This window comes from Chaetura pelagica, unplaced genomic scaffold, assembly GCF_000747805.2.
Source record: "Chaetura pelagica isolate M959 unplaced genomic scaffold, ChaPel_1.0 scaffold69, whole genome shotgun sequence".
NCBI classification, from domain to species: domain Eukaryota; kingdom Metazoa; phylum Chordata; class Aves; order Apodiformes; family Apodidae; genus Chaetura; species Chaetura pelagica.
Window position 1 is genome coordinate 3,330,955 of NW_009970724.1, and position 16,517 is coordinate 3,347,471.

Below are 16,517 nucleotides of genomic sequence, written 5' to 3' on the forward strand. Positions count from 1 at the left end.
GCGGGAGACGCTGTGGCCTCGCATCTCTCACTCGGCCTGGGAGGCTAGGGAGGGAGCATCAACAGCGCTTCAGTCTCCTGCAAAACCAGGCTCAAATCGTTGGGCTCCGGTGAAGCTCCGAGCGGGACCTGCCGAGCCGCGGGGAGAGGGGAGACACTGGGAAGCAGCTCTTCTGTCGAGATGCCCTGCTATGGACTTGCCTTTGGCACGTACATCCTTCAGAGCTGATGAATCATAAGATTTGTATTTCAATCTATTGAACTGCTTGGTACGATTCTTCTTATTTCCACTAAGTGATCTGTCACCACCTTTGTTCAATGGCTCGATGCCTTCAGAACGTGCCCTGAGCCATGGAAGCTATTTCCTGCTCCGTGTACTTGTCATCAGTAATGACTTTCTCAGGCAGGAGTGTATTTCCATGTATTGCTGCTGGAATTTCAGTAACATCACGTTTGTTGTTCCAAAGCATCACTAGTTTCCTTGATAAAAATAATAACCCGTGATTAGATCACCTTTGCTTTTCGTGCCCAAAGCTAATGAACTTACTCCCTTTCGAAGACTACAGCCCCATGCTCCTTTTGTGTCTGAACACGACTCCTGTGTGAGCGTTATGAACATACTGGGTGCTGTAAGCATCTGCATCCCTTCGTGCCTTCCTGTAAGCTGTAATGTTTATCATCTTGCTCCAGAAAACTAAATGAATGTAGGACCAAGCTTAAGCTTTTGCCTTGCCCTTTAAAATGCTTCCACTTAGGTCTCTGACGATTCTCAGATGTGTCAGTAATTGTAAAGGATTGCCAGCTGTCTTTCAGTTCAGATTTATAAACTGGTGAGTTAATTTCATGCACTTTGACTTGGATAGCTCCTCATTACCTTTCAGCTCCCACCTGGGGTCTATCAGATAACATGTGACAAATACAAAAGGTCTCAACTCTTTGAAATTATTTCTGTTAATCTTAGTTCTTTGAACATATTACAAATATTCATGTTTAGGTATCATGTTTTGGTCAACAGCTTTTCCCATAGAAATAATGTTGTCAGCTGTATCCTGATGATGTGTCTTTGAGTCAGTCATAAGCCTTGATGTTTGTACTGAATTAAAAGGTAGGTTAAATGTTACCAAAAGGTAACTTCAGTTTACCAAGAAACATTCCTGACATGAGAAGTAATGAACAACTTTTTGGTGAATAAAACTTAAAAATATCCTATTTGCCTCAACACTGCCAAACCTTCTGAATTATATCACAGGAAATCTAAATTTTGTCATTCTCTGGAATACTTTGTAGTTTTAATAACACTCTTAAGGTTACTGTGTATTATTTGCTACATAAGAATAAAGTATATGGAAAAAAACAAACCAACACATTTATGTCATGTAGCATTGGAAAGATCTAAACATAGGTTATCATCTAGGGAATCTCCAAGGAGACATCTGCTACTTGTGCTGAGCAATTAAGAACTGTAGCAAATTATTCTTACATGAAAGATCACTTATAGGAGATGTGACATCTAAAATACTAGGTTTCCACAGTAGTCAGAATAGTTAAGCTCACTTGTCCAGTCAATACTACTGCTGTTTCTCATGGCTTATACATAGTTGGTTCTGCAATCTACAGGAAGGTTTAGCTGGCTCTTGATGTAGAGCCACAGCTGTAAACTCATCGGTCTTGTGTCACATGCTGTGTGCTGCAGCGTGTGAGCAATGTTTGGATCAACTACAGTCACACTGCAGGTGCTGCTCTTTGATTTTAGGTGTTCACATTACATAGCTGCTTTGCCTTCCCAGGGCAGAGCCAACACTGAGGACACAGTCAATTTCACAAGCTCATTGCAATATTCCAAAACAATGGCCATTATTCCCTCTGATTGATATGCCACATAATACAGTGCGTAGTTCGCTTTTTCACATCTGTCTCTGGTCTGCCTCTGGATTCCCTTAGCTTCCCTGAGTATATTTTGTAATGGATCTATTTTGTCTTCTCCTTCTGGCATTTATTTCTTTACAGTCTCAGTCCTTCATGGGTTCTAGTATTCATCAGACACACAAGAGTGCCAGTGCTTCAGGCATTATTCCTGGAGGTGGTATCACTTCTTTATTTTTTTCCCTCAGCAAGACAGTACCAAAAGCTTTGGCTTCATTTTTTTCATCTTTATTCCCTTAGGCAGTTCTCAGTATAGACTTGGTGTTCATTTCTGTGCCTGTAACAGGAGTTTTTTGTCTAGAAATTAAGCTCTATGCTGTCTGCTTCTGTTTCTTCATTTGGCTTTGTTTTCATGCTAATCTGAGTATTTTTCATGCTGAGTCTCTGTAGCTTGACCTTTGGCCACAATGTTTCCTGTAGCTCATACTGAGGAATTAGAAAGGACACCAAATGTGTATTCCAGAATGATTTGTAATTAAAACAACTGTTTAAAAAGCTGTTGTAACTGCAGCTGATATTCATATTAGTGCTCTTCCAGATTCTTTCCTCCTCTGGTAGGTTGCTCAGACCCTAATCCTCTCAGCCATACCCTCTAGAAATTGTCCTTAGGAGCCATCTGGCAGCTTGCTCCTGTCCAGCACGGAGCAAACAAATCTAGCCTTCCTCTCAGGAGGGCAGCAATCCCAACTGTAACCCCAGAAGATCCTTAGACAGGTATTGGTGCCTATTAGAGTTTACCTGACATTTTTTGACCATAAACTTCTTTTTCTATTCCAAAAATACCAGCGCTTTTTTTGTTGTTGTTGTTGGTATTAACCTTGATTATATTACCTGCACACATCATAGTGTATGTCTTCCTTCTTCTGTACTTCTGATTCTTGTTCTGTGTGTCTTTTCCTGTTTTAATCAGACTGGCACGTGTTGCCTGATAATCTTCTGCTGTAGAAGATAAAGAAATATGGTTTTGGCTGCATTTATAATGCTTTGAAAACAAAATTGAAAAGCAACTCTTGCAATGAAGTCAACAAGACTGATTCTTAAGGAATTATCAATAACAGCTCAAGTGGTTTATCTCACCAAAAAAATGCAGAGTTATTACTTTCTTCATTTTGACTGTCAATACAATGCATTTAAAAAATTGAGAAAACTCCCATTTTATATTGCTAGAGGTTATTGTACCGAGCTGAGTTTTTGTATCTGAGCTGATAAAATGGCTATCTTCAAATATGGAAACTGAATGAAACAACAGTAATAAAATTAATGATTGACCTGATTCATTTGAGTTTTTTTCCATTTCTATTAGTGGAAGACTGGCATGACTACAGAATGCTTGTATTTTAAAAAGATTTATGATAGCAAAGTAATACGATAAAAATATACAAAAAAGAATATGGTGAGAGTAATAGATACCCACCTTCCAAAGGAAAATAATTTGAAAGAAGTCTTGCTTCCAATATTATGGAGCTAAAACAGTTGTACTGAACTGTGTTTATCAATTTATTCTTATTAAAGACTGGTTAAACTTATCAGAATTTAGACTTCTATTCATCCATAGCATCAACTTCTTTACTTCAACATTGGAATCAAACTAGATGATATTTTTAACAGGTATTTACAAAGTGAGATTATAAATATAATTTTTATAGTGCCTTTTGAGGTCAGAATAGAACACAGGCAAAACCCCTTGAAACCTACAATGAAATTCAGTTGACATTTGTTCTTAATAAATTAACCATCTACCTTGTAATCAGTTCTGTTCTGCCATTAATGACGCAAATAGCACCAGGCATGGAGTTTCCATAGTGTTGACTCATGTAATAAACCAGTATTTCATCTTCACAAGGCATGAGGTTACAAATTATTCCATCCATTCATCCTGTTGGTAAAATAAGTAAATTAGGAGAAAACAAAGTACCAAAAAGCAGTGGCAACTTGCTTACATAGTTAGGTATAAAGGCAGTCATGAAATATGAATGCACATCACATTTTATCTCAGTGCATCTCAGTATTTTTCCTCAATAGAAACAATGCAAAAAACTTTTGTAAGTTTTGTTAGTCTCATTCATTAAAATAACAAACTATGTGAAAAATGTAGCAGGAAAAAAAAGTTTTACCTTTTAAAAATTAACCTCTCCATTGTGTTTTTCCATTAGTATTTCAAAAGGGTTAATTCTCAAATAGAAAATTTGTGGGCTTCTTAATTAGGAACAAGATAAAAATCTTAATTAAATTACCCTAAATAAAATTCTTAAAATTACCCTAAGTTTATAACCATAGTTCTACTCTTGATTTCAAGCAGTGGATATAACACATCATGGCTTAGAATCATTAAGAAGTCATCGTTTGTATTCCACCACTAGTTCTGACATCTCTGTGATCAATGGCATGTGTCCCAAGTACAGCAAGTATCTGAATGTCACAGGGAAGTCCTCCCTGTGGTGAATGGGCCATTGTGTGTACTCCTAGACTGCTCTGCAGCCTGCAATCTGTATCCTTTGTTGTCCACGTGATTTTCTTCATTGCAAGGTTTATTTACTCCACTGAGGACTATTCATCAGCTATATGAGGAAACAGACACAAAAGTTTTGAAAACTAAAGGCTGATTGCACATCAGCTCTACCTGCAAAAACTACTCCATTTATTCTTATGGAAATTGTATCAGAAAAAAGACACATAGGGAGCACTAAGACAATTTTTTAAAGGGTCACTCATACACCAAGTACAATAACACTGATTAACACTAAATATTTTAACAGTAACTAAAGCTGAGTTCAGTAAATTGCCACGTTATGTAGACCACTGTGTGATGAGTACTGGAATGTTACTAGAACAGATTAGTGGAAGATTGCATTCAAGAAACAAAAACTAAGACAAATCCAAGAATAGGCCATTAAGATATTTAAATAAACATTCTCAACAGAAGGAACAAATTATTTTTTAAAATGTAAATATTCATTATTCTTTTTGTTTTCCCAGGAGTTATGGGGTAGAGGAGATCAAAACAGTCAAAAAAATGTTTAGACAAAAGTTCACTTGTACATTTCAGAGTAGCTGCCAGACTTTGAACAAAAGTGGCAGTGGATCAGCAAACCTTAATAATTTCCCTGCCTCTTCAAACTGTAAAGCAGGGTGTTTGGTCTCCTCTGTAGCTTCAATTAGCAGGATATTGTAAAAGCTATTATGGATCAGGTGGAAAGTACTTACCATGAACTAAGCCTGGAGTATCCTTCAACATACTGTAAATTCTAACTCTATGCATTTTGAAATTAAAAGTACCTGTTTCTTTGAGCATATTTACTGGAAGTTGTTCCCAAGCAGAAATGCTAGAATGACCTCATAAATTGAAATCATAATGCTTGGGAGCCAGGTTTTGCTATGATTTATTAAACTGCAGTCTTGTTGAGATTTCCTTCTGTGCAGGAGGTCAGTAAAAGGCCTTGTCACCTTTACAGTGCTGAACTCAGTGCAAGGTGGAACTTTACTTCAAAAATTCAGTGGGCTAAGCAGAAATTATGGATGAAAACAAATAGCACTTCCAGCAAGAAAGTAAACTAGTCACTGAGCAATCCCCCAAATACTTGCTTTCTTAAAAGCCAAATTGTGTGGTTCAAGTTGATTAGGATATTTTGCAAACTGAAGAGAACTGCCCACATGAGAATGCATTGAATTATTAAATCTATGGAAGTTTTTCTGTATTGTTCTGGAACTCATTAATAAAAAAATCCAAATTCTTTATTTTTTATCTGCCTTTATATTTGTGTATCCTGATGAGATTTTTCTAACTGGAAGAGACCATCATGAAAAAGTCCTAGTGGTAACAGTAATTATCAATACATTAATGTGCCTGTTGTTTCTATGTATCTGTCCTGTTCTGTGACCCGCACTAATTGATTTAGCTGCTGAATATATATTGCATGAAAATGTAGAAGTTACATTTACTGCAGTTAATGACCTTTTACATTTTAAGACAGGCATTTTAATTTACATGTACATTTAAGGTGATTGATTTTTATATGGAGAAACGACACCAGTAAGTCAGTCAGTTTCAACTAATGTGTGCCATAATGGATGCATTTGCAGAAGTATTATCTCAGTGAAAATCATCTTCCTGCACTTTAACTTTCTGATAGCTAAAAAGAAATTCCTGAAACCAGATTTCTCTCATTATAACATCAGGCAGATGCCAAAAAAAAAAAAAAATTGGGAAAAAAATTGATAATGACACTTTATTAAAATATAACCATTATGTGCATATATATTAATGATTTAAAGCATCAAAGACATTCTGTGTGTCCCAATTTCATAGACAGTTCAGTGTGGCAATTTTGGGAGGCTTTTGCATCAGCCCAAAGGGTTCAGTATCACTGAAATGGCCAGACTCCCTGCAGTTCAGTGCTCAAAAAACTCAAAAGCTCAACAAAGTGAAAACAGAGTAGGGATTAATTGGAATATACAGCTATCTTGGATTCCGGAGATTATGAAGGTGTCTTATAGCTGCATTTGTGACATGGTTTTTTATTTTTTATTTTTAAAAGATTATTAGCTTTCTGGGCTGAAGGATATGACCTTCTGACAATGGATTAATCAATGGTGAAAAAGAAGAAAAAATTTCTTCTTGGAATTCTCAAATCATTCAACCCAAGCTTCTAATAAAAGATCAATGTAAACTACATATTATTTACTAAGGCCTATTAGCTGCATGTTTATATTAAACATATATCTCAATAAAATTATATATATGTATATTTATCAGGTACAGAAACATATGCTCTGTTTGTGGACTGCAATTTTGACATTTCACAAACAGTACCTTAAAAAGAACAAATTAAACTTATCCTTTTCAGAACTGTGACATAAAATTATTATATGAAGTCAAGGGTACATAACTTCACTTGCTACTAAGCTTAGGAATCAAAATTATAATAATTTGAATTTGCTCAATATAAACATAATAAATGCTTTGCATCTGTACAGCAACTCTTACTGAAGGATCTCATGGCATTCACTGTTATCTTGTCATCTTGAAACCAGCAGACTTCAAACCCTATTAAAAAATGTTGAGTGTTGCACCATATATATTCTTTTTAGCTCTTCTGATTCTATTTGCCTGCATCTTTCCATAGGATAAGGAAAAGAATTGCAACTTTTTGGTTGTTATATATTATCATGTTATGAGAAGCATTTTGAGTACAAATTATCTTCCATGAATGAATTTTTATCAAACTATTTTAAATTTAAAATCAAGGAGGCTGAACATATTTTGCCTGCCATCTATTCTCATCTAGGAAGCAGAAAAATATAAACCACTGTCTCAATTTCCTTCAATAATTCTTTATCTAATGATGATTATCTAAAATTCCCATATTGGTTTTCAAGTCCTTTTGTGAAATAAATTCATCCATTAGGTTATATATCTACTCAGATTCTAGAAAGTAAATTGGATTTTATTTCTCAGAGGAGATCTTCATAGGTTCAAAAATAAAAAATTCTCTTTGGAAAGGGAGTATGTCTGTGTGTGTATTAGTAATATTGAATGGCAAAATCAGTACTTTTCTCTGAAATTGCTCAAAATGCTGTTTCCATAAGAGAAGTCTGCTAGGAAAGCTGAACAGTTTACTCTTACAAGTCATGATTCTCTTTTCTCTAGCCCAGAGGCTGAGGGAATAAAATGTTTCAGCAGAAAGGTAGGAAAATGGCTATTGTCAATCAACTTATATAGAACAGTAACATGTCAGCTACACTACAGGGTAATTTTAAAATTTCTATCCAAATCTGATGTGAAGGTGATTAAAATGTATAATGTAGAGAAAGCATTAATTGAAGAGGTCTTTGAATATTCAAATCTGCAAATAGTACCACCTCAGCTGTATGCCAGCAACAAAAGAAACAGTAAAGATTACAGCAAAATGCCTGACCCTTACCCAGTTGTCATGCAGAATTTACCCACTAAAAAAAAAAAAAAAAAAAAAAAAAAAAAGCTTTTAAATACATGGTGAAGTTATTAACATCTTTGTTTCTCATTGCCCTAGGGTAGTGTGAGAGCTGTGAAAGACAGTTTTTAGCACTGCAAACTTTGAGACAGCCATACTTTCAAATTATTTGATAAATCAGACAAGGAACATATTAGTGATTCCAGTTTTATAAGGCAACTTGAATAAAACGAAAAACAAGATGCTGACAAGTCTTGCTTTGTGAACCCACTAAGATCCAGAATATATGAGGAAAAACATGTAAGGCAAGTGATCACTTTTTCTAATACACAAGAGTCCAAATATTATTTTCATTTTTCCCTGAACATTATGAATAAATATGAAAGCTGCAGCCACGGAGTTTTCCACTTGCACAGCTGTGTCATGTTGTACTAACCTGCCTCTTGAGTTAATGAGTTCACATAGGAGCAGAACTTAATAAGGAGTTCTGAAAACAACTATCCTTAAAAAGCTTCTCCTGAATCCTGCCTTGGGTCATGACTCCAACCCCCAGCCAGGGTATGTTTGCTTTCCAGAACACAACTGCCTGATCACTTAGTAGATATCAGTAAGAGTGAGCCAAGGGTCCTGTTCAGCACTGCAGTTGAACAGCTCCTTAGTTTTATTGAATAGCATGGCAGGAAAAATATATGGTGGTTCAAGAAGCACTCATGATTATTAGTAATTTTAAATGTTAAAAACTATTCAGTATCAGGCTCTATCCAGTATCTGGCTAAACTCTTTTCTTCTATTTAACCAAAAGTTTTTGACCCATGCTTTGCTGAATCTGAGTTCAAGTTAAACCACCATATGACAGTTTCATCAACTGTTATCTTTGCTAATAAGTCATCTGGCAGGGTGTCAGCTTCTACTGGAAACAGGTGTTTCGTCCAATTCTCATTTGTTATAAGCTTTCACTGAAGTTGGTGACTAAATTCAGACAATATTCTTGTACAACAGCAGAAAGTCAGGATGAATTTTGCATTAACATTAAAACATTTCTGAGGTTAAAATATTTCCCAGTTTCTCTTATGTTGTGTCTCAGCTCATCTCCTTGTGTCTTAAGTCATAATTTCTTTGTCCTGTCCTTGTTCTATAATCTGATTTTTATCTAGTTATTATTTCATGTGCAAAGACACTAGGAAGAAATTCTTTAGTGCCAGGGTGGTGAGACACTGGCACAGGCTTCCCAGGGAAGTTTTGGCTGCCCCATCCCTGAAAGTGTTCAAATTAAGTTATTTAACAGCAAAACAACAAACAGCAGTGGGTGACTGACATTTTGACAGCTGGCAAATAATGAATATGGAAATAGGTGACTCTTCACTTTTTTCCAGAACACTACAGTTACTACCATGATCACACTCAAGAAGAGCACATGACAACATTACTCCATTGTGAATCCTAATAATAAAAATTGCCACATCACACACATTTTTTCCTAACTCCTGTTTCATTCTTTGGCATACACGTACAACCTGACTAAAATTAATAGTACTGTTGTTTTACTAGAAGGAAACAAAAAAAATCTGTATTTGTAAATGTCCTATGGGCCCTTTCCCTCTTGAGAAAAAGCCCAGTCGGGAATCATTCTTGACTCTAGGTAAAAAAATATTGTATTAAACTAACTTGCTCTTTTTTTCTCTGTGTCTTGACATCACAATGTGTTGTGCCACTGAAAAGATGTAAGTATCAAAAAATGTTGCAGGTTTCTCAGTACAAGCAATCCCTAAAATAACAAAATTACTCCTCTAAGCCCTTCATAGAGGAACTTGGCATAATTTTCAATTCATTTGCTTTCTAGTAAAAGAAAAGAAATCAAGAGGCTTCTCTTTTCAAGAGCTGTACTTTATATCAAGGTGATTTTCAAGTAGGGAAGATTATCTCTCTGTGATTGAATAAGAGGTTATAGATCATGTTGTAAGGCACTAGTCCATTACACCACTGAAATAAAACCCAAATGATAATTAACAGGGACTCATAGTTTCTAACTATCTTATGCTTCATAGTGTTCCCAGGACAAGGTCTAATAATCTGTGCTTGAATTTTTTTCTGTTCTCCTCACCATCCCCCACAAGCCATTATTCAGTTCAAGCCTTTTATTAACTGAATTTTGCTGTGTTTATTTGTGTGGATTTTTTTGGGAGTTTAGATTATTTGTTTGTTTTTTCTACAGCTACATGAATGTCCTTAGTTCATAAAGAATAAACAAGCTGAACTGAAATTGCTTTGTTGTCAGTATCTATTTGGGGACAATTAATAGATTAGAACCTTAAAATCTGTGGTTGGATCCTTCGGACAAAAAAGGCAATTAAATTAAGACTTCATTGAAAAAAAAACCACAACAACAAACAGTACAGCATTTCTTAATCAGTTACTGGAAAATGGTGACTAAGGAAAATAAAATCCTCCCAAAAAGGAATTTCTGTTACATTGGGGGGGAGAGAGGGAAGAGGGGAATTTCAGTTTAAGTGAGACAAAATAAAAGCAAAAAGCATCAAGAAGCTGTAGTGGATCAGACTGAAAGTCTGTGAAAACCCCCTCTTTTCTCACCAGTAGTGACTATCTGTCTTATGGACTGAGCTAAGAATAAGGAAAACCTCTAGAGGATCTCCTGCCTTCCATCTCACTGAGGCTTAAGGACTTCCTGAGGTGATAACCTGGAATTTATTAGGCTATATAATGCCTGCACAATATCCCCATACTATCTAATTATTATAAGCCACATCAAGGATAAGGACTTAAATAGAAAAGTATACATCATAATTGGGGAAAACAACAACAACAACAAAACCAAACCAAAACAAAAACCCAGCACTGATTAAAAAGCAATTTAAGCAATTTGGCTTTAAAATAAAGATACAAAAGCAAAGCCTCTATAACAAATACTAAAAGCTGCAACAAATACATGTGAGAGATTTAAGAACTGTATAAAAATGAGAAGGGAAACAAAGTGACATAAAGCCCAATGGTCAGGTAGAATAGCATTTAAAAGAGCTGTTTTTCTGAACAGAAGAAAGAAAAGGATCCTAACAGTATTATTGGAATATGCTTGCAGAGAGATAACAAAAGCATCTGGAAGCCTTCACTAAGTATTTCTGTTATTTATATAGAGAAATAATAGTAGGGTTATAATGAGAGATTCTCCACTACAAATACGGTCAGGTAAGTTTTTTAAATAGTAGCCACTAAAAACCACTGAGTAAATCTGTATATCTGGATAAATTTTATGGGAATTTTAAAAAGCTGGAAAGGACATATTTACATTCTGGGAATATGTTAGACCAGTACTTTAAAAGGGTTGTGGCATAGAATATTATAGACCTGTCCATATAACATGCAACTTAGTAAAAAAACAGAATGCATAAGAACATACTGGAATACAGTTTATATGGAATGTAATTCATACTAGTCAATGCCAGTTTTTGAACCACAGATCCTTGCAGACCTATCCACAGATACTTGTTCAAGAAAGTTTATTTTGGCTGATGAAGAAAAATGAGCTGATCTGAAGGCATTTATTTAAATAAATAGAATATTTTGTTTAGAATATTTTGTTTAGGAAACTTGAATGAATCAAAATTAATGCACATATATTTAATGACATTGACTGGTCACAAAAGTTAAGTGGGATCTATTAAGTGAGTTTTCTGGTTTGGTGCCTCAGGAACTGTGTTTTGGCCATGTGCTGTATATTGGTTTTATTGGTTACTAAAAGAAACAGAAAATCACTGGTACCACTGGCAGAGAGCAAAGACTAGGGAAGTGGTAACTCACAAAGGGGACAGACAACTCTTTGGTGCTGAGCAAGATAACTTGGCAAATTGGCTGCAAGCAAATATATGAAGTTAAACATCAAAGAATAAAGAGCAGGTATTGATCCTGGAGTGCAGGAATATACATCAGAAAATAGAGTGGAAAGCAGAGCTGCTGAGAGCCTACTAGATAACAGCTAAAGGTGAACCTCACTGCAACACCAAGGGCAGTGCACAAACTCAGTCCATACATGTGAAAAGACTGTGAGGATGTTACAGGCAGAATGAACACATCGGTACCTGGCACTGGTGTGACCATTTCTGGAACAGTGTGTCCTGTTTGATGCCTTGGCTGAAGATGCCTGTTGATAAATTGGAAAGAGTTCAGGAAAGGGTCACAAGAATTATTACACTGTAACTGGAAAATAAAAGCTGCAGCTATTTAGTTTATCAAAGCAAAGGTTAGGGAGTGACTTGATCATAGCATTTGATTTCTTTTCTTTTTCTCAGCAGATTGAAATATGCATCCTCAAACTTTTAAGTGGCACGACCTTCTTTCTTCCCTCCCAGATTTTATTCATCCTGGTGTTCAGAGAAGTTACATAAAATGGCAGTTGTGAGACTCAGTGAAGATTAGATCCAGATATTAGATTTTTGTAGGTAGAATTTTCACTACCATTCAGTTAGTGTTTTAATTCACTTAAGCAACTTGTTTACATATCAGTGGAAAAGAAAAATAAGGTTTAGCAATGTAGAAAAAAGAAAGGGGGTGGAAACAGCAGGTTTAAAAAATGCATTAGCAACACTGTAGAGAAAGAGTTCAGAAACAGGTTTCTCATTAAAATGAAAATATCATGTTAGTAATCTTGGATTAATTTACACCACACTAGACACAATAAGGGGCTACAAATAAGTTCTGTATTAACATTAAAATGCATATTATTTCTGGATCAGAAGCATATAATTCAGCATATTCTATTAAAAAGGCTACACTTTATTGTTTCATAGCATTCAGACTGTGCACAAAGTGTCCTCACATGTCTTGCACCAGCCTGTATGAATGCATCACTCCACAGAGATCAGTTCTGATTTAATAAAGACATCTAGAAGAGCAGCAGCCTATGTGAAATTTGACACCAAGTAGAGCTTAAACAGGCACCAGAAAAACAAACAAACAAAAAAACCCCTAGAAGACTCTTACAAAATACTGGGGAATTCTGAAGCAATTTTTGAAAACATAGAGAAGACCCGGTACAGAATATTCCAGTTGATCCCATACTCATTTCATATTAGGTCAGCTTCATCTATTTACTGGAGGAACAAACAAGAATGAGAATGGAATCAGCCCAAAGGTATAGGATCTATAAGAAGTTTTCAAAAGGATTTCCAGAACTGTTATCATTTTGATAGCAAAATTTTAGTTTTTCTACTGTAGTTTCTTCCCCACCAGAAGAAGTAGGAAGTGGCAGAAGTATAACCAAGGTGATCCTTCAGCCTCACCCCAGTACCATGAAGAGCTGTCTGCACCTTCAGCAATGGGCAGTGCTCTGGAGTTCAAATACATGTTCCCATTCCTGTGAACTTTTTTTACATCCTGTGTTATTTTCTAAGGCAGTAAACCCACTTGACTTCCATCCACACTCTTGATCAGATCCTGTTAAATGACAAAAAATAATCCTCTAACAGCTGTCTTTATGTTCCCCACATACCTGAAAGGACAAATAACCCAGGTTTGTATTTAGTTAATAAATTCTTAATCCTTTCCTGCCAATGTTCTTCAGGGCTTTTCAGAAGCATCCACCTGTGACCCCATTTCAATATGTGGATTTTGCCAAAGGCAAAAGCATAACAAATGACTTCTAGAAGAAGGTACCATATTATTAGATCCAAAAATATCCTTTCCAGATAAATGTCACATATTCAGCCTGACAGATTTCCTAAATGACCAGATTTTTTTCTGATGTGGTAATTTCTCCAACATAGAATTTTATTTAGTGCAACAAAAATCAGATTAGCTCAAAATCACTTTTTTTTTGAACAGTAATTTAGATGTGCATAATGGTAACAGTTTTATGGCAGAACAGTCAGAATTTTTATTTTCTGTTAGCATTATCTAACTGAGCAAAATGATTGGGAGCCTGCAGTGAAACAAATCAACAAACAAACAAAAAACCCAACCAAACCAAACATCTCAGACAAGACTTTACACAAAAAATTCCACATTCCTGAGGAAGATGCCATGGAAAGCATTTGGAAGGACATAATGTTCTCTATCAATCCAAGACACTGCATGAGATACTAATTTACCCATAAATGTTGAGTATATAAAAATACTTATGCTGAAAGAAAAAAAATAGAAGTTGTTTGAGACAATGATAATACAGTTGACTTTTTTTGTATAAACTAAAAAAATAACTATAAAAAAAAAATAAAATAAACCCACCAAATGCCAAAACCACAGCTCAGTCTTCCTAAGTAGAAAGGCATCTTCCATTAGCCCTCCTTAGGAAAGATATTGTTTTAAGAATACATTTTATGTAATTTAGTCTTCCTTGTGCCAAGCTTCATTTAAGGTCTTTTAAAAGCAACTATATCTCATATCTTTTGATTGGGACATAGGAGCCTACTCTATTTTTTACTCAAATAAAATTAAGATACAGTGCTTTTCAATGAATTGACATTTAGATATGTTAAAATCTGAGCAAGAGAAAGTAGGGTTAAAGCCACATCCAGAGTTCACAGGAGGATGAGAAAGACTGGAGATGAATGCTGAAGAAACTCTCTAGCAAACACTAAGGTCTTCCTTAAACATATGAGAAGTCCCAATTCAGTGACATTACTGCAGGTTCCTGAAGTGGACACCACTGCATTTATAGAAATTGGAGCTGGAAAGGATCTTAAACTGTCTAATCCAAAATTCCATTCAGTGATACTTCAGCTGAGGTGTAAAACAGGCCATCCATCAGTGGACTCCTGTGAAGGGACATAGGTGGCTGCCCTTCAACTGGAAGCTGCTGGGAGTAACTGGATGACCTGGAAAACCTCCCAGTCCAATTTGTCAGAAGATCTGGGAACTGGGACTGCCTCTGGCACAGTGTTTAGCCGCTTGGGGAATGAACAAGGTCTGGAAGCCTCTCCTGCAGAAAGTGTCTACATAAGAAGCTGGAGGCAGGGCAGAGAAAGCAGGCAGTTTAACTACAGAAGCAGCAAAACAAGGGACACGGCTGCAGATGAGAGGGACAAGCTTGTCAAACTGATTCTGATCCACAAATCACACACGAGGGAGAGAAGCTTCTTAAAATATTCCCAAGAAGACCTATCCTATGCCTGGAAAGAGCTGAGGTACAGAAAACAGTTGCTCACTGTTGTTTATAAGCTTGCACTTATGTCACCTATTTGCGTTACGGTGTGCATCACTGAAACTACATGGATGCTGTTAGAAAAGATAGTCAACGAAATTAAAATCTAATTGGAACATCAGGCTTGATATAGGACAATCAAGGAACTGAAATTATCTACTCTTGCTTCTAGTATGCTACAGACTATCACAGAAGCTATCCCCTACTTAGCACTCCTCAGAGCACATCTAATGCAAACTGCTTCGGGCTTCCTGGTGAAACAGAGATGTTGATAAACTCAGTGATCTCCAGAGGTCCCTTCCAACTCCTGCCATTCTGTGATTCTGAGGGCATGAGGCTTGTTCAGTCTGTGGCAGGCTTAGAGGTGACATTAATAGCAGCTCTCCAATGCTTGTGAGGAGGTTATCAGGGAGTTAGGCTCTTCACAAGTGCAATGGTGAGCAAGACGCAAACTGAGATGAGAGAGGTGCTCAACAAAGAGAAGAAAACCCTTCCTCACCACGAAGCCAGCCATGCACAGATTGCCCAGACAGGCAGACTCCATCCTCAGAGATTTTTGAAGATGACACTAAATGCCCAAGCAACCAGGTACCCTCTCAAGAGCTGCCCTTGCTCTGAGCAGGAATTTGGACCAGAGGTGATAGGACAATCAAGGAACTGAAATTATCTACTCTTGCTTCTAGTATGCTACAGACTATCACAGAAGCTATCCCCTACTTAGCACTCCTCAGAGCACATCTAATGCAAACTGCTTCGGGCTTCCTGGTGAAACAGAGATGTTGATAAACTCAGTGATCTCCAGAGGTCCCTTCCAACTCCTGCCATTCTGTGATTCTGAGGGCATGAGGCTTGTTCAGTCTGTGGCAGGCTTAGAGGTGACATTAATAGCAGCTCTCCAATGCTTGTGAGGAGGTTATCAGGGAGTTAGGCTCTTCACAAGTGCAATGGTGAGCAAGACGCAAACTGAGATGAGAGAGGTGCTCAACAAAGAGAAGAAAACCCTTCCTCACCACGAAGCCAGCCATGCACAGATTGCCCAGACAGGCAGACTCCATCCTCAGAGATTTTTGAAGATGACACTAAATGCCCAAGCAACCAGGTACCCTCTCAAGAGCTGCCCTTGCTCTGAGCAGGAATTTGGACCAGAGGTGATTTCAGGTCTCTTCCTGTGACCCCCACGATCCCAGATGCTCATGAGTGATCAGAGTTCATGATCTTTTACCAGCCCAAAGCGTAAGAAACGCCTCGCTTCCCAAAACGCCAAAAAAAGCGATGCCAGAGGCCGACACGGCCGCACACCGGGAAGCTTCCACCGGCCCTGCCCGCACTCGCTGCCACAGTCCTCCCGGCGTGCGGGGCGCGCCGCAGGAAGGCAAAAACAGACGGTGCTTCCCGGGGGGGCCGGGGTCCGATGCCTCCCGGGGCACCCTGCCCGCGGCTCGCAGCCAGGCACAGCCCCTGACCGCCTCCCCTCGGCCGCCTCCCCGCAGGCACCCCCTGAAACTTTCCCCGCAG